The 18147-nt window shown below is 41.5% G+C and overlaps 1 pseudogene; it reads left to right on the top strand.

Moving 5' to 3' along the window:
• The first annotated feature begins 6319 nt into the window (after nt 1-6319).
• Nucleotides 6320-7052, top strand: LOC148026289 (uncharacterized; annotated as a pseudogene).
• Nucleotides 7053-18147: the final 11095 nt, after the last annotated feature.

Genomic DNA, 18147 nt, shown 5'->3' with positions numbered 1-18147 from the left:
AGTAACAGTAATACCAAGGTCTACTACTAGAGAGCCTAACCATAGGGCCTCCTTGCAAGCCTCCATGGTTGCAATATAATCTGTCTCAGTAGCAGACAAAGCCATGTATTTTTGTACTTTGGACATCTGAGAAACAACATCTCCAGCAAAGATGAAGACATACCAAGAGTAAACTTTCTACAAATGCCTTTCAGGGAACTCATGATACCCTTCATGGTGTCCCAATGTCATCAGGTAGGTATAGTCATATAGCATGCCACAACTCCGACTACAAATGCTATGTCAAGGTGAATGGGCTATCATGGAATACATCCAACTGCCCACTATAAATGTATAACAAATTTCGGCCATCTTGGCCTTTTTCTTATCTAACAAGGAACAATCTTCCTGATGTGACTGAGCTTCACATGGGAAGGTAAAGGACAACCAATAGGCTTAACATTCTACATATGGAAGTGCTCAAGGACCTTTTGTACATACTTTTCTTTTAATAAGTAAAGGAGCCCCATAGAGTGATCATGTGTGATGTGCATCCCAAGAATGTGTAAGGGCTACTCCGTATCTTTCATCTCAAAGCTCTTCTTGAGCTAAGTTTTCAAAGTATATAGATCATTATGAGCTCTCCCAGCAATCAATATATGATCTTGGGGAAGTTACTATATGTATATCCTCTACATCATGTGCGTTTAAGGCCTATTTATAAATATCCTTATCTATGAATTTTTTTCTAAATAAAACATAACCCTTTTCTATTCAATCTTTAAATAACCCCTTTATATTACACCCTTCTATATGTAAAAAATGTATAAAAATAGTATTTTAAAAATATCGTATTTTGAACCCATGTAATGCCCACATATATTCATGGAGCAACTTACCTGAGTATATAATCCACATAAAGTACCAAGATAATAAGAGTACTATCATGATCCTTTTATGTGTAGAGACACAAATCCATATCACTACAAGAATAAGACTATGATCACGTAATGCATCAAACTTATGATATCATTCCCTGGGTACTTTCTTAAGACCATAAAGGATCTTTCTTAACCTGCACACTAGGTATTCCTTGCCCTTTTTTTGAAAGCCCTTAGAGTGCTGCATGGAACTCTCATCATGCAATCCCCTATGTAAGATGGCTTTCTTAAATCATTTGATAGAGATTTAGATCTAATCACGTAACCAAGGCAAACACCAAGCCTAGGATAGTCATTTTGGCTTTAAGAGAAAACACCTCATCAAAGTCAACACCATGATCTTGCTTTTAAAATCCTTAATAACAACCAATATGGCCTTGTATGCTCGCTTGGGGCATCTAGGGATACTTTTCAATTTGTATAGCCACTTGCACAGAAATGTGTGTTTCCTATTGGGCAAAGAAACCAAATCCCATATATGATTTTCCTACAATCAATCAAACTTAGGCTACATGTCTCTCTTCCAAGATTGACTATCACCTCTTCATATAGACTCCTCATAATTAAGTGGCTCATAAGAGTTTGCTATCATAACATAGTCCATGGAGGTGAAAACTAATCAAGCTAATGTCTATCTCTAGTAGACCATCCTAGGCTATGGGGCTAGTACATCTTGTCCAACATTATGATCATAGGCCACTAGAACATCATCTACAACATGCTATTTAGCAAGACATACGGTAGTAGAAGGTTCCTCTAAATGATCACCCTATGTATCTTAACTACCTATTCAAGTTGCTTCTACATCCTCTCGTTGTGGAAAACAATATCATGGCTACAAATAACCTTCTGAGCATGTGGATCCCATAGCTTGGTTACATGATAGAAATCCTCATATCCAAAGACTTTGAGATACACATATGAGGGAGGTTTTCTAGAACACACCTCCTCTACAACTTGACAACCAATAGCAATGCATGGGGATCTATTAATCAAATGTATAATAGTAGTAACTACCTTAGTCCAAAAATATTGTAGCATGTTTGGTTAATAAGCATACTATGAACAATCTCTTGAATTGTACTATTCATACGCTTTGCAACACAATTTTGGGGTGGGGCGGAAAGGATGTTCAACTAATGCTTAATATCCCACTCATCACAAAACTATTCAAATTATTTAGTAGCATATTCACTCCCATTATTTAACCTTAGGTATTTTAGCCTATACCGAGACTGGTCTTAACAACAACAAGCCAACAATGAAAAGTAGCCAATACATTTGGTTCTTCTTGATGGAATATTCCTAGACCTTATGCAAATAATCATCAAGAAAAGTCAAAAAATACTTCACACGATCTAGTGAGTGATAGGGATTGGGACCATATATATCAGAATGAACAAGAGCTAGAGACTCACCCATGTGCCTAACGCCAAAATTCATATGAGAATTGTGTGTTTGTTTGCCATAAAGAGAATGATCACATGAATCAAAACATTTGCAGTCAAGGGATGGATGATATTGCAAATGAGAAAGCATTTTCATTCCTTTTAAGGACATGTGTCCAAGGTGACAATGCCATACAGATACATGTGGTACATCATGTACAGCCAAAGCATGGTCAATAGATCTAGATACAAGCAAGGGATAGAGACTGCCAACCTTGGCACCTCGAGCAAAGAAAAGATTCCCACGGGTAATCTTCTATTTAGAATAACCAAAAGATACATGATATCCTACATTATCCAACTATCTACCAGAGAATAGGGTTATGGTCAAAGAAGAAACTTGGTGTACACCATGCAAAATAAAACTATTGTGTGAAGCAAACTACAGTCTAATATCACCAATGCCAACAATATTCAATGCTAAGTAATTTTCTAGTCCCACAAAGCCTGGGTAGTTTTTTCATGAATAGAAGAAAAATGAATATTCAGGTTATGGGTTTAATGAAGTAAAAGTAAGGAAAAGAAATCCACATAATCATTTTAAATATGTGCTTATGGGTTACTTAAACAAGATCTTTACAAGACATTCACGAAGCAGAATTGGTCCATCAAAATAGTCTAATTAATATCCATTATTAAGTTCTAATAGCTTAATGAGAGGTTTGGATAGATTAAAATATATGCAATGAATTATCTTAAGTAGTACAAGTCGTCCAAACCAAAAAATGTAAAAAAGTGATTTATTTTATGAAAAGTAACATTTTTAGTTATTTTGAGAATATTTTTGTAATTCTATCCATGTTGCCTTATAAACCAAGATCAATGACCAATTTGAATACCTAGATGACAATATTTGGAGTTTGTATAACAAAGTTATGGCCAAAACAAGTCACAACCAGACTCAAGACCTACAAAAAAGACAAGGAGGGAAAAGCCAAGAACAAGGTATGAAAGGAAAAAGCCTATGTTTTTATTATGAAAAGCAAGATAATGAAATTTTATATGAGATGCATAATTTGATGTATGAAGGCATGGGCAATAAGTGAACTAAAGAGATCTTGCAGCTTGAATATAAAGATGTGAGCTTGAAGTCTAAATCAGATGCCTTAGCCAAGAAGGCTACCCAATAAAGTGGATTTGGCAAAGATTTTGCATACCTTTGGTTCAAATTTGCTAAAGCTTTTATAGAAGGATTATTCTTGTCTTGTGATGGTTTCTTGAGGGTTTCTTAACATTGTACAAATATTCACTATTGAACTAAAATAGTTAGTTCTTTGGTGTCTGTTATTATTGTCCTTCATCTTCCATCTTGTAACCCCCACAGTTTGTGGCTATTCATGAACCCCCTTGGCATTTGGTGAACCCAACATGAAATGCCACAACAACATTATAACATGGGAGAATTGTCATTGATTACAGGTATGCTAGAGTCAATTGATGAGATGAGGCAACTTTTATAGACTAACAACAACTACTACTATAGCAAATGCAACTGCATGCTAATGCGCATATGAAATTGGGGCAATTAAAGATATGGAAGTTGTGGAGAGCAAGAAGAAAATATGTAATAGATTTAATGTTTCAAGTTAGCTAAAGTTGTATGAATAAAAAATGAAGTTATTTGGGGTGTCGACTCATATGATGAGCTAGTGTTTTGTATGGCTTGTGACTTTTGATCCAAAGCCGTGCATAAATGAAATTTATGCCTTGAGTCCTATTTGGCCTACTTTCAAGAAAGCATTGAAGGAAGAGTATTTTTTACAAGATCTCAAAATGGATGCTAAAGGGAGCCTCTATGAATGGATTCACAAACCTAATAAGATCATGGTTACTATTGAGCTATTGTGAGAGTTTTGAATCAAGATTAAATGAGATATATGATGTGGGACAAGCGGCTTTGAACTCTGAGAAAGTAGAACTATTTTTGCAAACTACAAATCCAATACTTCAACTAGAGTTAGGGAGCCTTTTGGAAGATAGAATGCAATCTATGGGCCTTAAAATAGAGTAGTATGATGTAAAGAGTATAGTTAGTACTTTGGTGAAGAGATAGATGTCAAAGTCCAAATTGTAGAATGGTACGGTCTCTTCTACGAATCCTCCTGATTCTCTATCTTCTACTACTCTAGCTGTTGTGGCTCCTACCTCTACGCCTACACCTATTCTGTTGACTCCTATTCCTATGCATGCTCTTGTTTCTATACCTATGCCAGTACTAGTACCTAAGGTTGCGCCGCCAGCTTTTACATGTCCACCACTCAAGAATGATGATATGGATAAGTTACTTAAAGGTTTAAGAGATCTAAAGCTTGAAGTTACTAGAATTGCAAGGCTAACTACTGCACTGGAACAGGCAAGTCCTTCACAGGTTTTACCTAGTAGGGATTATGTACATAGATGTATATGTGTGATAGTCCTAATTAGTGTAAGGATTGTGAGTCATTTAAGGATTATGTACAGAGATGTATGTGTGTGATAGTCCTCATCAGTGTAAGTATTGTGAGTCATTTAGAGATGCTAGGACAAAGAACTTGGTTTTCTAGGTATAGAATGGAAAAATCTTCTTGGTTGAGACAGGTATGCCAATTACTTTGAATTTCAAGAAGTGCGGTATGAAGAAGATTCTTGAGGATATGATCATGTGGACATCTTATCTAACCAAGGTAGATGCTTTAGCTTATGGAATGCCGGTTGAAAAGAAGAAAGAGAAAGAGTTATTTGTAGTATAAAGAAAGTATTGATAGAGTATATGGCCGACTATCATGTACAGAATCTGGTACATATATTTTAGCTATGTCAAAAACAAAGTTTCAAAGTGGATCTAGACTTATGCAGAAATATACCTTGGATATATTGGATGCTGAGGTTTTTCTTAGCGAGAGAAGAGTTGTCTACTACTGATTTATCTCAGCAACAAATAGAGAAGAGGGTTGAAGTATTTTTACCGATAGTCTAGTTGTAGAGGACTAAAGTACATCAGCCAAAATAGTTTAATGTTGATTTATTTCAGCATCTAGAGTGTGGGCCTATCCTTGTGCAATCAAAAGAGCAGAGAAATGATTATTTTCAACGAACGGAATCAAGTGTTTCCCATTTGCAAAATCAAGAGTTGTGTTTGATAGAGGATATGTCTAATGCAAAGGTTCCATCTACTGAGTTTTTGATTGGAGTAGTAGATATGACAGAGATATTGCTAGAGGGTGCTAAAAAAGCACAGATCTTGATTGGGACTTATGAGTTGCTTGATGAAATAGATGCATTGATGGTAGCTGTAGATACAATATTAGAAGATGGAGTACATGATACACATGTTGGATTTAAAGATGTGGATACTATGAAAGTCATAGATGCTTTGATTAAACATGACCACATGCAGAATGCAAATGATAGAGAAGAGTGCAAAGAAGATATTTTGGATTTCAGACTGTGTTTCTATAATAGGACATGTGGGAAGATCCAAGGAAAAATCTGGCTCTAAGATGCATGCCCAGCAGTGCGGAGTAAGCAATGTCCATTGCCTAGGTTCAAAGTGAAAACGGTTAAACGCGTCATCATTCACACGCAGTGACCTTTTGGCTGAAATGTTGATGGGTATCATTCCCATAAATATGGGTAACGTTTTGGAGACGAGTCACAGGCCGCGACTCGCGAGAATCTGTGCGGAAAAGAGTGCATGCGCGTATCCACGCCTCGCATAGATTTCAAATTGGCGGCCGCAGGATCGAATATTGACAGTACCGTGACGTTACTTGAGCAAACGTACCTTTCGGTACTATATATACACACAGTACACCGTGAGCCTGGGTCGACAGTCCAGCCTCCAGCTGAATCCATCGTTCGATGCCTTGAATTCGCACATAGCCTCTCCCCCTCCCTTGAATATCGCAGACCCTAAGCTATAGCTAGAACCACGCTGCTGCTAGGAGTCAGAACATTGATCACGTTGTCAATATGTCACAGACGTTGCAACAATTCTTTGGCACAAATTATCGGCGGCAAGCGGAAACGGGCCGCCAACCCGCCGGCGTTCGAGGTGAAAGGTGGGCGCTTCCTTCAGGTGAATCTCGGCTGCACGGAGAGCGACGGCCCGCCTCTGTCCCAGGTGTGGACCAAGAGGGGAAGCATGGTGGCGTACAAAGGGGCGATGGAATTCGAGCGAGAAGGGATTCTGGAGCACGGATTCACGCACGCCATGAAGAAGGCCTTCACTGACGAGGGAGCGAGTCTGGTGAAGGCGCGTTGCATGCCCGGGTCCCAGTCTGAACTGTTTCTGGCGGGCGAGGGCAAGCACGTTTTGCTGCTGCGCTTGACGGGCGATGCCATCTCCGTCAACGGCCACGACCTGCTGGCCTTCGAGCCCAGCATCAAGCACAAGATCACCATGATGAGCAAGCTCTCGGGCATGGTCTCTGCCGGCCTCTTCAACGTCCGCCTGCAGGGCCACGGTTTCGTGGCCATCCTCACCCACGGGAAACCCCTCACTCTGGCCGTCGGCCCGGGCCTGCCTCCCGTCTTCACCGACCCTCACGCCACCGTTGCCTGGTCCGTCAACCTCTCCCCTGATTTCCATGTCGATGTCAGCTACAAGACGTTCCTGGGGCGCAGCTCCGGCGAGAGCTTCCAGATGAAATTCGACGGCAAGGCAGGCCCTGGCTTCGTCATTGTCCGGCCCCATGAGTATTAACACTCTCGGCCCTCCCAGGCATCATCTTCGTGAGGTCTTTCTAAATTCTTCTGACCTATCTTCGTCTTCATTAGTCAGTAATTACGTAGCAGAGCACATAAGCCACAAGCTTCGACTAACAGCTAGACACTCTCCAGCACCCAGACAGCGGCTAAATAATTGGGAACAATTACAATAAGCAACTGATCTACGAGCATAAGTCAGTAGACTCGTATTAGTGTGAGATTACGTTGAAGACCATCTTTTTTAGTACTATATACGACTCTGAATGTAAGGGTACTAAATCTTTTTTGTTTTCAATGATTGTGTATTTATTGAATATTGGAGCTTATATGATACTTGTATTTAACCAAGTGGTCCCATATACATCGTCCATCTTGATAGCCAGCCAAGTGGAGCTATAATCAATTTCTCACATCATGCATTATATGAGGTGTCTCATCATTGCCCATGAGAATAGAACCCATAACCTTGGTTTTATAAAACCATTTCCCTAGACTTCAGCTAGCAGCTCTTAGCATTATTTTTCCTTTTAGGCTTGCTCATAGGAAGCCATAGTGTTCAATTTGAGCGAAATTTTTCTTCAACGCATAATGATGGGACCAAAAATGGGCCGACACAGGCTATGGCACTAGTCGCACCTCATACATACAACAGACAACTCCACCACCACACGACCTCACGGTCCAAGAGTGTCTGTAATAACTAAATGCACACTAGATACATCTAATATTGCGTTTGTAGTTGGATAGGAGTCTAACGGCACCTTCCCTAAAACCCCTAAAAGGGGGGTATCCCACACATATTGACAATAAGTGCCAAGTATCAGAGACATAGGAGGCACCCCATCGGCTGATTGTCGTGCTCCCACTACAGCTCTCCTACATCTTGGGGATTGGCCCCTCGATGCGCTGCCTTTACATATAAATACATTTGTGCACAACTCCTCTATTTTCAACGAGATCCAAGAGATACTGTAATATTTCTAAAACAAAATATTAAAGACCCTAGATCCCGCGCAAAAGCAATTCAAAGTAATCTCCCACAACAAAAAAAAACATTGGCCTAAGTGCTCCCCTCATGTAACAACAATATCATCCCCCGCGTTGTGTATAAGGAACCATGTGCTTGTAACCCGCAAGACACCGCAGGAACTCCCCTTCAAGGGGAAAAGGAATAATCAATACTTGCAATTTTTTTAAAATATAAACTCCCTCTCCTTCTCCCGTTGCCTGGCGGGGAGAGAGAGTGTGTGTAGGAGCTTGTGGAGGGGCATGGGGAGGAGAGCATGCAATCTGCCACCTGTGTGGCCACCCCCACCTCCACCTTATATGACCCCCCATCCCAAACTTCAAGGGGGGCATCATCTGGAGCTACCGCCCCCGTCAAACTGCCGCCCCCGTCAATCTGCTTGCCCCGCCACACTGCACCACGCTGTCCGGCTTCTGCTGTTGCCGCCAATGCCATCGTCATCATCATCCTCATTCAATTTACCATCATCATCTTCACCATCATCACCCATTTCCTCATCGTCATCACCCACGACATCTCTGTGAGTCAAAAGCTTGAGAAGCTTCTATTGAAGCTCCTGTAGACCAAGTTCACCCGCTGCTCCCGAGAATTTTTAGTCCATGTCCAACAAAGCCTATTTCCTGTACAGCGAAGGGGATCTCGGGCAGTAGTAACTTTGGATCTCGTAAGGGGAGCCAAGGAAGAGTTTGTTAAGTCGAAATTTACTTCGTCAATGGCTCCTAAGCAAAAGTCAAGAGGAGCGCGTGTGGGAGCTTCCACCCAAAGCACGATAGTGGACAACACCCCGATATTAAATGCCCAGGTTTCGAAAAGTATATTCGCATGGAAAGGATGCATAAAGCATGTTCAATTCACATAGAAAAACTTAAGTGCATTAGAAAATTTATATATTTGTTACGATTTAAAAAGTTTAGTTGCATGACGAGATACTTGCATCGATTGTACTTCCATGGTCAAGGGTAGTCGCATTTTTGAACATAGGATGCATAAGCTAAAAGATGCAAATGTGCAAAGACATCCTTGTTGCACCACGCAAAGGATGGGGCATAAAACACTTGATGCACTTATGTAATAAATTCCTAGCTGTGACTCATATAAAGGATAATTGTGGAGGGTCACTACATGTCGGCTAAATAGTTGCAACGAAAGGAAAATGTTTATGAACTTTGACAAAAAAAACATATACTATGCAATTCGCATGCAATGTTAGTTACATTTAGGGTTGAATTGAGCGATAAAGGAGGGATTAAAACAATGACATATTCATTGGCATTTGGTCGTGAAGGAATGATGCATCCATGCATGGAGCTCTTTTATCAAGTTTGCAATTGGGAAAGGATGCATCTTCATTAAAATACAAAAGCTTTGAATTCGATGCATAAACGTAGGCTTTATAAGAAATAGCTCTCAATGTCAATCAATATCGTATAGGGCAAGGAAAAGAAAGATCATTGTAGATCCTGTAGTTGCATAAAGGCGAAAGGCCTATGGTCTTTAAACTGCATATTCGCATGGAATGATATATTGCATACATCTTGCAGTTACTTTCATCTTTTAAGGAAGGTACTTGCAAATTTTAGAGGGAAGTATTCGCATCTCCAAAGGAAGGATCATCTTTATTCGTAAGATAGTTAGATCACTTAAGTTAATCGCATGTAATTGAGTAACTTACATGAGATTCATAAAGGCGTGAATAGTTAGCGTAAGACGATCACCTCAATGTGCTAGGTTAGGTTAAGTTATGTTAAAATTCTGCTTAGTATCACACTTAGGATACCGATTTAATATTTTCGTTGTTAAAAGTTCTACCCACATTCACGAAATGTTAGGATTATCTAAACACACGTGTAATAATGATCTAGGGTTCTCACCCTAAGGATGAGATGACCAAATGCTAGACTTCGCAAGGAATTTAGGGGCACTAGGGCCAAAACGTTTATCAGCCTAGTAGGATTAGAGTTTTGAATTGGGGTCAATAGGACTCCCACATCCTATATCTTGATCACCCCGTATGATGAGAGATATAATCTCACAAGTTAGGTAGTGACACCTATCTCGTGCAACAAACTGCAACATCATATGCATTTGCATCTAAATCACAAGATAAGTACTGCTACACCTTAGACCAAGATTCATGAGTTCTAGTTACAAATTAGATTCTCTAAGAAATGAGTAGTTGCCCTTCTACAAGACTCCCTCTTGGGAATTGTTTTGTCAAGCTTAAGGCAGTGGTGAATTTCCATGAAGCGAATTGACCAACCAAGTTAGGGCAACGGGGTTGTCCAGTATTTATTGACTATAATTTAAGGAAACCTAAGGTAGTGACAATTTGGGTCAACAGGGTATAAATCCTAACCCAAGGAAAAAGGGTAAACAAGAAACCCAACTTGCTAAACCTTTGGGATCTTGCCAAGTCGCGAATGATCCAAGATCAAATGCTAAGAGTATTCGAGGAGAAGGAATCACACCTTAGCAGTTGGCCGTATGAACAACCACTGGAATGCTCGTGATTATACACTTAGGTACACTCTTTGTACTTCTTTGCTCAAGGAACTAAGTCAAGAAAAACAACTAATGCTTCAGGTTAAAAGACTAGAGGGAGAGGCAGTTCTAGTTACCTCCGAATGTCTGTCTGACCCTATCCAAGGGGGTTGTTAGCCGCGTTGGGTACATGGACCAAACCTGCCACGAGAGGTCTCTTCGTGGGTGCTGCTTGGAGCAAGAGGACGCTTCGGTGCCAGGGGAGGCTCTAGTCGTAAATTCCTTGCCTCCGGATCGTGCACAAGAGGCCGACGTGACTCGAGATGGGATCTTGAGGCCCGTATACTAGTCAACGGGCAGAACTTGGAGTAGCGATCCCTGAGGATTGCTGGATAGCCTTCAGGTAGGATATTTGATGTATTCCAAAGACTATGATTAATAAAGATCAAATGATGAAAGGAACTTGCTTGACATTGTTTTTCTATGTCAGTGTTTAAGTTACGTGAAGGAACAAGTGTTTAATTGGTTAACAAAGGAAGTTGTTTTTGCTTGCCAAACATAATGTGGTAGGTAATTAGATAAATAAGAAACCTGAGAAAAGTGCCGTGGATGTGACTCTGGGTCCGTCCTACGGAAGAGTGGTACCAAATAGCTGGGAACTTTTCTCGAAGGAATTGATAGCGAAGTAGCGATGACCTAGAATCTATAGAGTTAGAGCCCCGATTTATGCTGTTTTAGGGGAATGGAATGGGACTATTGCTTACGGGCAGAGAGGTCGAGCTTCGTATCCCTCTTGTTTCCCATTCTCCTTGAACCAAGTGTAGTATAAATTTGCCTCAACCCTGATGTATTTACGCAAAGTGGTTCATATGGGGCTCGACGCCAGCTACTTTCTAAAAACTTGACTATTAGAAAAACCTTGATTTAGGTTGGTCCTAAGTGGGAACGGCCTGATGCTTCCGCTTCGTGGTAGACTCGAGAAGACCTTGATTACAAACCCCGTGACATTCCTTTGTGAGTGCTGGGCGGCGCTTTCTAGACTCTCTTCCCGATGGGCTGCTAAGACGTATTCTACAAGTGGATAGGGGGACACGTTACAGTTGGTATCAGAGTGAACCAACGGGATCTAATATTTACAAGAAAACTTAATGGGAGGGGGGGGGGAAGTAGAGCAATGTTGCCGTTAAGAACATTTCCTTACTTACTTATGGATGCTGGGCTACAGAATCGCGAAGCATGGAACAAATTCTTGGTGTTCCAGGTTATGTTTATGACTGCAATGCGTGCTCCGGATTATCGATGGAGGCTAGACATGATGAATATTCTAGACCACATCTACAATCCTTCACCCCTATACGTGGAATGGAGATGGACGTATGAATCAAGAATATACTACATAGTAGCCCACCGACTTGCGTACCTTCAGACAAACTTGAAGAGAATCAAGTGGATGGAGGATTTAAAGATCGTGAAGTTGTTCATCTTTGTCGAGGCTCATGCAACGCAACACTGGATGTCGGCAGTCGAAAAGTCAAGTGCAGAACAAGTATATGTACGAAGAAGTGACTCGAGTGATCCCTGCTGAGACAGAATCAAGGTGCTAGGATGTTATGAGAAGAACGGGTATCAAAGCAAGGGATACCCCAAGCTTCCTATGACCTATCGATTCCTAAAAATCCATGACCCCTCTCCATATTATTACTTAGTCCCCGTAGCCGAATGTAACACAATCCTATTTTTCCCAAACTGATGTGCCAATCAGCTTGTTCTACTTTCCCAAAATAAATGTACTCAAAAGGGCTATGCCCTCATGAATGAATAAGAATTTTATCACTGGATGTCATGGCTATAAGTATTGGTAAAGGAGTTAAGTGATTAGGTCACTTGAATAAAAGCTGTACTAGGCATATTAATGTAATGTGAGAAACGTTTGGTAAGTTTTTAACGTAAAGAATCTTACTGCCCAGGCACAACCTCAAGTGCAGATTCCTAGTCCGACCCGTTGTCGAAGGGTTTATGAAAGCAGAGTCGTGTCTACAGAAGACCTTGATAAATATCAAGATGGAAGATCAAACAAGTGACTGAGAAAAATGATATCAAATAGTATTCATATTTCTGCCTTGAAGTTTGCAAAATACAGGGTGAATTCAAATCTGTTCAGTTCACTGATTTTAGGCTTTGAGATCCTTGACCTCAAGTCTTATGTACAGAAATTCAGATTTCAATATACAACATTATTGCGAACTTCTTGGATTCTGATATCAATAATGTGCAGGAAACTGCCATCAGTGAGTTTACAAACAAGAGGCATGAACTGAAATAGAATCTTTACTATCCACCAAGATTATCAATATCTTCTGAATTCGTAGTCATTGTTCATATTTGGAGCCATGGAAGATAAAGATGTGTCATGAAAAACTTCAATCAGAGGTGGAGAAACGAATTCATCGTGCTGCAACCACCTTACACGTACATAAAAAAGCTACTCTCCTCATGTGATCAACTACAGTCCTTGTCAAACAAACATTTTGCCAGCCGCTTAATTCGCTGCTTTCTTCCTTACGTATAGAAGCATCCGGATATATATGAAGTAGAACAGGAGAGATATGAGGAGGAGTGACCGAAACTGAGATTTGCAATGATACTGGCTTACAGTCATGGTAGAGCTTTGATTCCATGTGCAAGGGCACCCAACCATCCCAAGACAGAGTGGGTGAACTAAGGATGGTTTGCCACAAGATGTCTAGATAACCAATTAGTTTAGGACGTGCTAGAAAACTGAAGCAGTTTGACTTTCTCTCCCGGAGCACCAATTGCAGGCCTTCTGTTGAGGTTACACACTGAAAGCGATAGGGGTCTGCTCTCAGTGCTTGAAAGAGCATCTGCTTGGCTTAGTAGAAGAACTTCAGCAGCAGCAGCAAGGAGCAGTTCATGTTCACAGTAACCATGAAGGTCACCCCGCAGCATCGACTACGTCATTCTTCATATCTAATATGCATCCAGCAACATGCGAGAACCCCCGCCATGATCATTCAATTCATCACCATGAGAACCAGGGCTACGATGATGCTATTGCTGTTCATCATAATCATTATCATCATTGTCATTATCGTAAGAAGCACTTTGATGATGTAGGAGGGGCAGTTCAATTCTGTACTCATCCCACAAGACACCATGGGAGCATGTGCTCTGCAGCAACGCCAAGGTTCAAAGGATTTCCTCTTCCAGGTCAATCTGCACTTCCTGATCCTGAGTATTTATTGCAGGAACCGTCCCGCCGCCCAGCAGCTGTCGATGTGCCCCACGAGAAGAAAAAGACCTCTCTCTGGTCGAGCATCCATTTGAAGCTCCCGCTTTCTCTGATTCTCAACGCCCGACTTGTTGTAACATAGATCATGAGGATCATGCCCTTTTCCCAAAGTCGACAAGCAGAATCGCCCACTCTTGTTCTCAGTTCATTCAAGTTACGATCAATCTCCACCTCATGATTTCACACAAAAAGCTTCAGAAACTTGGAATAGATGTAAGTTGTTCCCAGTACTGGCACCAGAATCAGAGCTGTTCGACATCCGGTTTGTTATTCTCCACGGACTTGAAGCACTCATAAGCCCCCGATACATGTAGCCAATGACCATTATTATCTCCCTCGTAACGATGGATCCCCATCATGCCTAGAGCACAGAGGAGACAGCCGACAGTTCTCAGCGACCTTCAGACCCTGCCTCCTTCTTTGTCGTCATGCTTCCGGTCTTCGACATGTTCCCGCCATCGTCTCTTCTCTGCAAAAGGTATCATGTCAACATCCTTGTCCTTAGGCCAAGCTGCAGCAGAAACAAGAGAGCCCTGTTTGCAATGAAGCTGGTGGGGACCTAGCATAGAGCATAATCCATCAAAAGCAAGCCCATTTGGCAAATTCTGCCCGCAGAGGCGCCTGTGAACCCCTGAAATGCTGCCCTGCTCCTGAATTAAAGGAGCCCGTGAATGCTGAAGTGTGCTTCATCTTGAATGCGAGGATCTTCCAGAGAAAGAAGCTTGTATGAGGCAGGAAGCTGATGGGCTGGACCCTTCCAAGATGACAGCTGAGCTGTTGGACTTCATTATATTGCCCCGGCAAAATCAGCTTGTGAGGTCCATTCTAGATACGGTCCATTGATTATATCGAAACACTGACGACCGATGCGTTCATGTTTTCACGGTAGGCAAAAATTGATGTTTGATGAAGCAGAAGAATTATATGTTACGATCAAGACGTCCCTTTAGCATGTCCTCAGCTCCCGCACCCTCTCCTCCACTTCTTGTGTGCAGAAAAAAAACGAAGCCTCCATTGTTGCCTCCTCCCCCTCTTTTTCCTCTTCAATCCTCTAAAATAAGCTCCTTTCTTCTACGATGCTTTTCCTTCCGCCCTCTATTTCCCTCCTTCACCAAAATAGGCTCCTTTTTCCTTAAAGCAAGGCTCCCCACGTTCAAAACTTTCCCCCCTTTTTGGATTTCCCTCCAATCCATCCAGCATTGATTTTCTCTTTTTGTCATTTTCCTATTTTCTGATTAAACCCCATTCCAAGCTAAGGTTCTCCAAAAAAGCAAAAACAAAACAGCCCATAAAGCTCTCTACAACCCGAAATATCCCCAACTTAGTGCAAAGCCCCAAAAAGCCGACTTCCACAAAGAAGAATATAAATAATAACTCCAATGCTCCCAAACATCAGCCTCTGTGCTATATGAGGTGTAACATCATGATGTCATTAAGTCTCTCCTCTGGCTTGACAAAAACCGATAGACCAAAAATCAATAGCCTTCACACCTTGCTAGTGGTAGAAGGATACTATGTTCAAAATTTGCACCACAATAATCTTTGCATCCTCCTCAGAGTATCTTTCGCCCGTGAGAGAATGCGATCCAACAACTCTCCATCTTCGGCATAGAATGAAAAAGCAATCATAACAACTAAGTATGTACAAAGTAACAAATCTCATGCACAACTTTTAGGTGGTTTACACACCTCGAATGCGCAGCAATACGACATCCACCCCCTCTAATCCTGCGCATCCTCCGGATGGGCCAACTACCCGTGATCATTATCATCAAGATCCACAAACAAATTAATCTCTTCGTTATGCATTTCCGGTAAATCAACAAGATTTTCAGCCATATCATCTGTCCCTTCCAATTCTGTCAGCTCATATGTTGCATTATCAAAGACATGTCTGACTATGTACGGCCCAAACCATCTTTTCATCATCTTCCAAAAAATCTGCAATAACTTCCTCATTTTCCGCATGGTTCTAGTGTGGCTCTCATCCCAAAATAGTTTCTGCCCCTTTCGAAACAGCTGATAAAAACAATCTGCTATGTGTGCAAAATGAGGTATCCAAATCATATAAAACACACAAGCTCCAATGAATCTCTGTATCTCTGAAGTGGTAGAACAATACTCCATAATCTTGCCTATAAAATCCACCTTCTTATCCACAGTCTTGTATTTCGTGTCAACCCTGGCTTCATTATGCTCTTCTGCATTACATAAACCTTGCTGTAAATCAGCAATTCTGCACTCCAATGGCTGAATATTCTCAGCCCTCTGCTCTATGGACTGCATAGAAACAGCCCCAATTTCTGAATGCTGAAATATTTCAGCAATAAACTCTGTTGACTGAAAATTTTCAGCCCTCTGTCTCTCTGAAAGCTGATCATAACCAGCTGGAAACTCTGTTTGCTGAATTTCTTCAGCACTCAATACTCTTTGCTGAGTTACCTCAGCCTCTGACTCAATCTGTGACACAAAATCTGCAATTTCATGAAACATATCCAGGGATTGCACTAATACATTACCATGACAATTCAGCATATCAGTTTTCAGCATATCTCCCATCTCTGTCATCGTATCTGCACAAATCACACTGTCATACATCCCATCTATGTGCTCATCATCCTCCAAAATTCCTGCATTTTTCAAATTTTTCTCCTTCCTGCATATATACTGCCTGGCAGCTCTAGACAATCTAGAAGTCTTCTGATAGCTCATTGAACTGTTTGCTGAAATCCCAACATAACCGGAGGAAAAAACACTGCTGCCAGGAGGCGAGAACTCTAATCTCCTCTCCTCTGTACCACCGTCGTCTCGCGAAACGGCGGTACCTAATGAAAACCCGAATCCCTCACAGTGGGCAAGGGTGCATCTCTCAGAGTATCTCTGTTTCTAACATGATTCACACATACAGTCATAAACTGAACTGCTCTCATACCATCTTTACTGCGAATCCGTGCATAAGCAGATCCATCATCCATGACCTTTGTCTCCATGCGCATCTCTGTAATGAATGGCTGACCAAGAATTATGGGATATGAGCATGAATCCTGCACAAAGAAATGAAAATCCTCCTCTACATCACCAATAGAAACCCTGACACTAGGGCAAGCAGCATATAAATCACCTGCAGTGTTATTGGCGGCTCTCATACGCCACCCATGCTCTACATCCATAGGCCATCTGTTACTCTCATAAACTCCACGAACAATGAGATTAATCTCTGAACCATGATCAACCAATGCAACATAAGGCACCTGTTTCTCTCCAATCTTTACCATCGTCTCTGTAGTTGCCCTAGCCCAATGGCTCCGCGAAAAGTGACTACGCGGTATCAAAACAGGCTCATCAATTTCAGCATAATGCATAGGCTGAACCCTCTTCTCTACCTGTGGCAAAACAGAAGCATTAACAACCATAACCTCATCATCATCCTCATCCAACTCTCCAATCAAAACTCCCTGTGTATCAGTGGTAGCCAATGCATGTCTTTTCCTCTTCAGGACCTCCTGAAACTGATCCTGAAACTCTCTTTTTGAGATGCCCAAAATCTCGGAAATAGTGAAAGTCACCTCACTGCCAAGTATCTTATCATTAAAGATTTTCTTCATGTCTGTAGATGTCTCAATATCGGACATCAATCTGAATCCTGGCTGTTTTCTCTCTCTAGGCTCTTGCCTTTTTTCCCTCTTTTGAGCATCCTCCATCTGTCGATCTGGCCCTGGTCTTGAAGACGGTCCTGCAGTAGGTGGAGTAACAAACTCACCCCCTCTAGTCTTCTTGGCTGCACTTGGATTGTCTTCATCCCTCTTACGCTTCTCCTCAACAAATACATCTGCACCATGAGATTTAGCCAAATAAGCATAAATAGAATACCTGTCAACAGGCGAGTCCCATCCTGTCTCTGATCTGATGCTAGAGCCTGCGCTAGTCAAAACAGTTTGCTGAATTTTTCCCTTGTTTGCAGTCTCCATAGCATAAGTCCATAGTGTGGACTGAGTCTCCGATCCCTTCTCAATCTGTACTCCATATGCAGAAGCATCACCTCTAGCTGTCACATAAGAAGTACGCGCAGCCATGTCCTCCACTAACTTCTTCATTCCACCTTTACCAAAGTTGGTAGCAAGTGGAGCTCCTGTCTCAGTCAACCAAATCTTACCATCTTGCCCCCAATATACCAAATTCTTCCTCCTTGCATCCTGGAAAGAGTCACAATCCCTGCAATGCTGATGCTCCGTACTATCACACCAAATACATCTCCGATCTCTCCTAGGAGCA

The sequence above is a fragment of the Lygodium microphyllum genome, chromosome 13 (assembly GCF_053477565.2).
Source record: "Lygodium microphyllum isolate KBCC chromosome 13, Lygodium_microphyllum_v1.1.10, whole genome shotgun sequence".
Classification (NCBI taxonomy): domain Eukaryota; kingdom Viridiplantae; phylum Streptophyta; class Polypodiopsida; order Schizaeales; family Lygodiaceae; genus Lygodium; species Lygodium microphyllum.
Note: the sequence above shows the minus strand (reverse complement) of the source record. Positions and strands in the feature narration are given on the sequence as shown.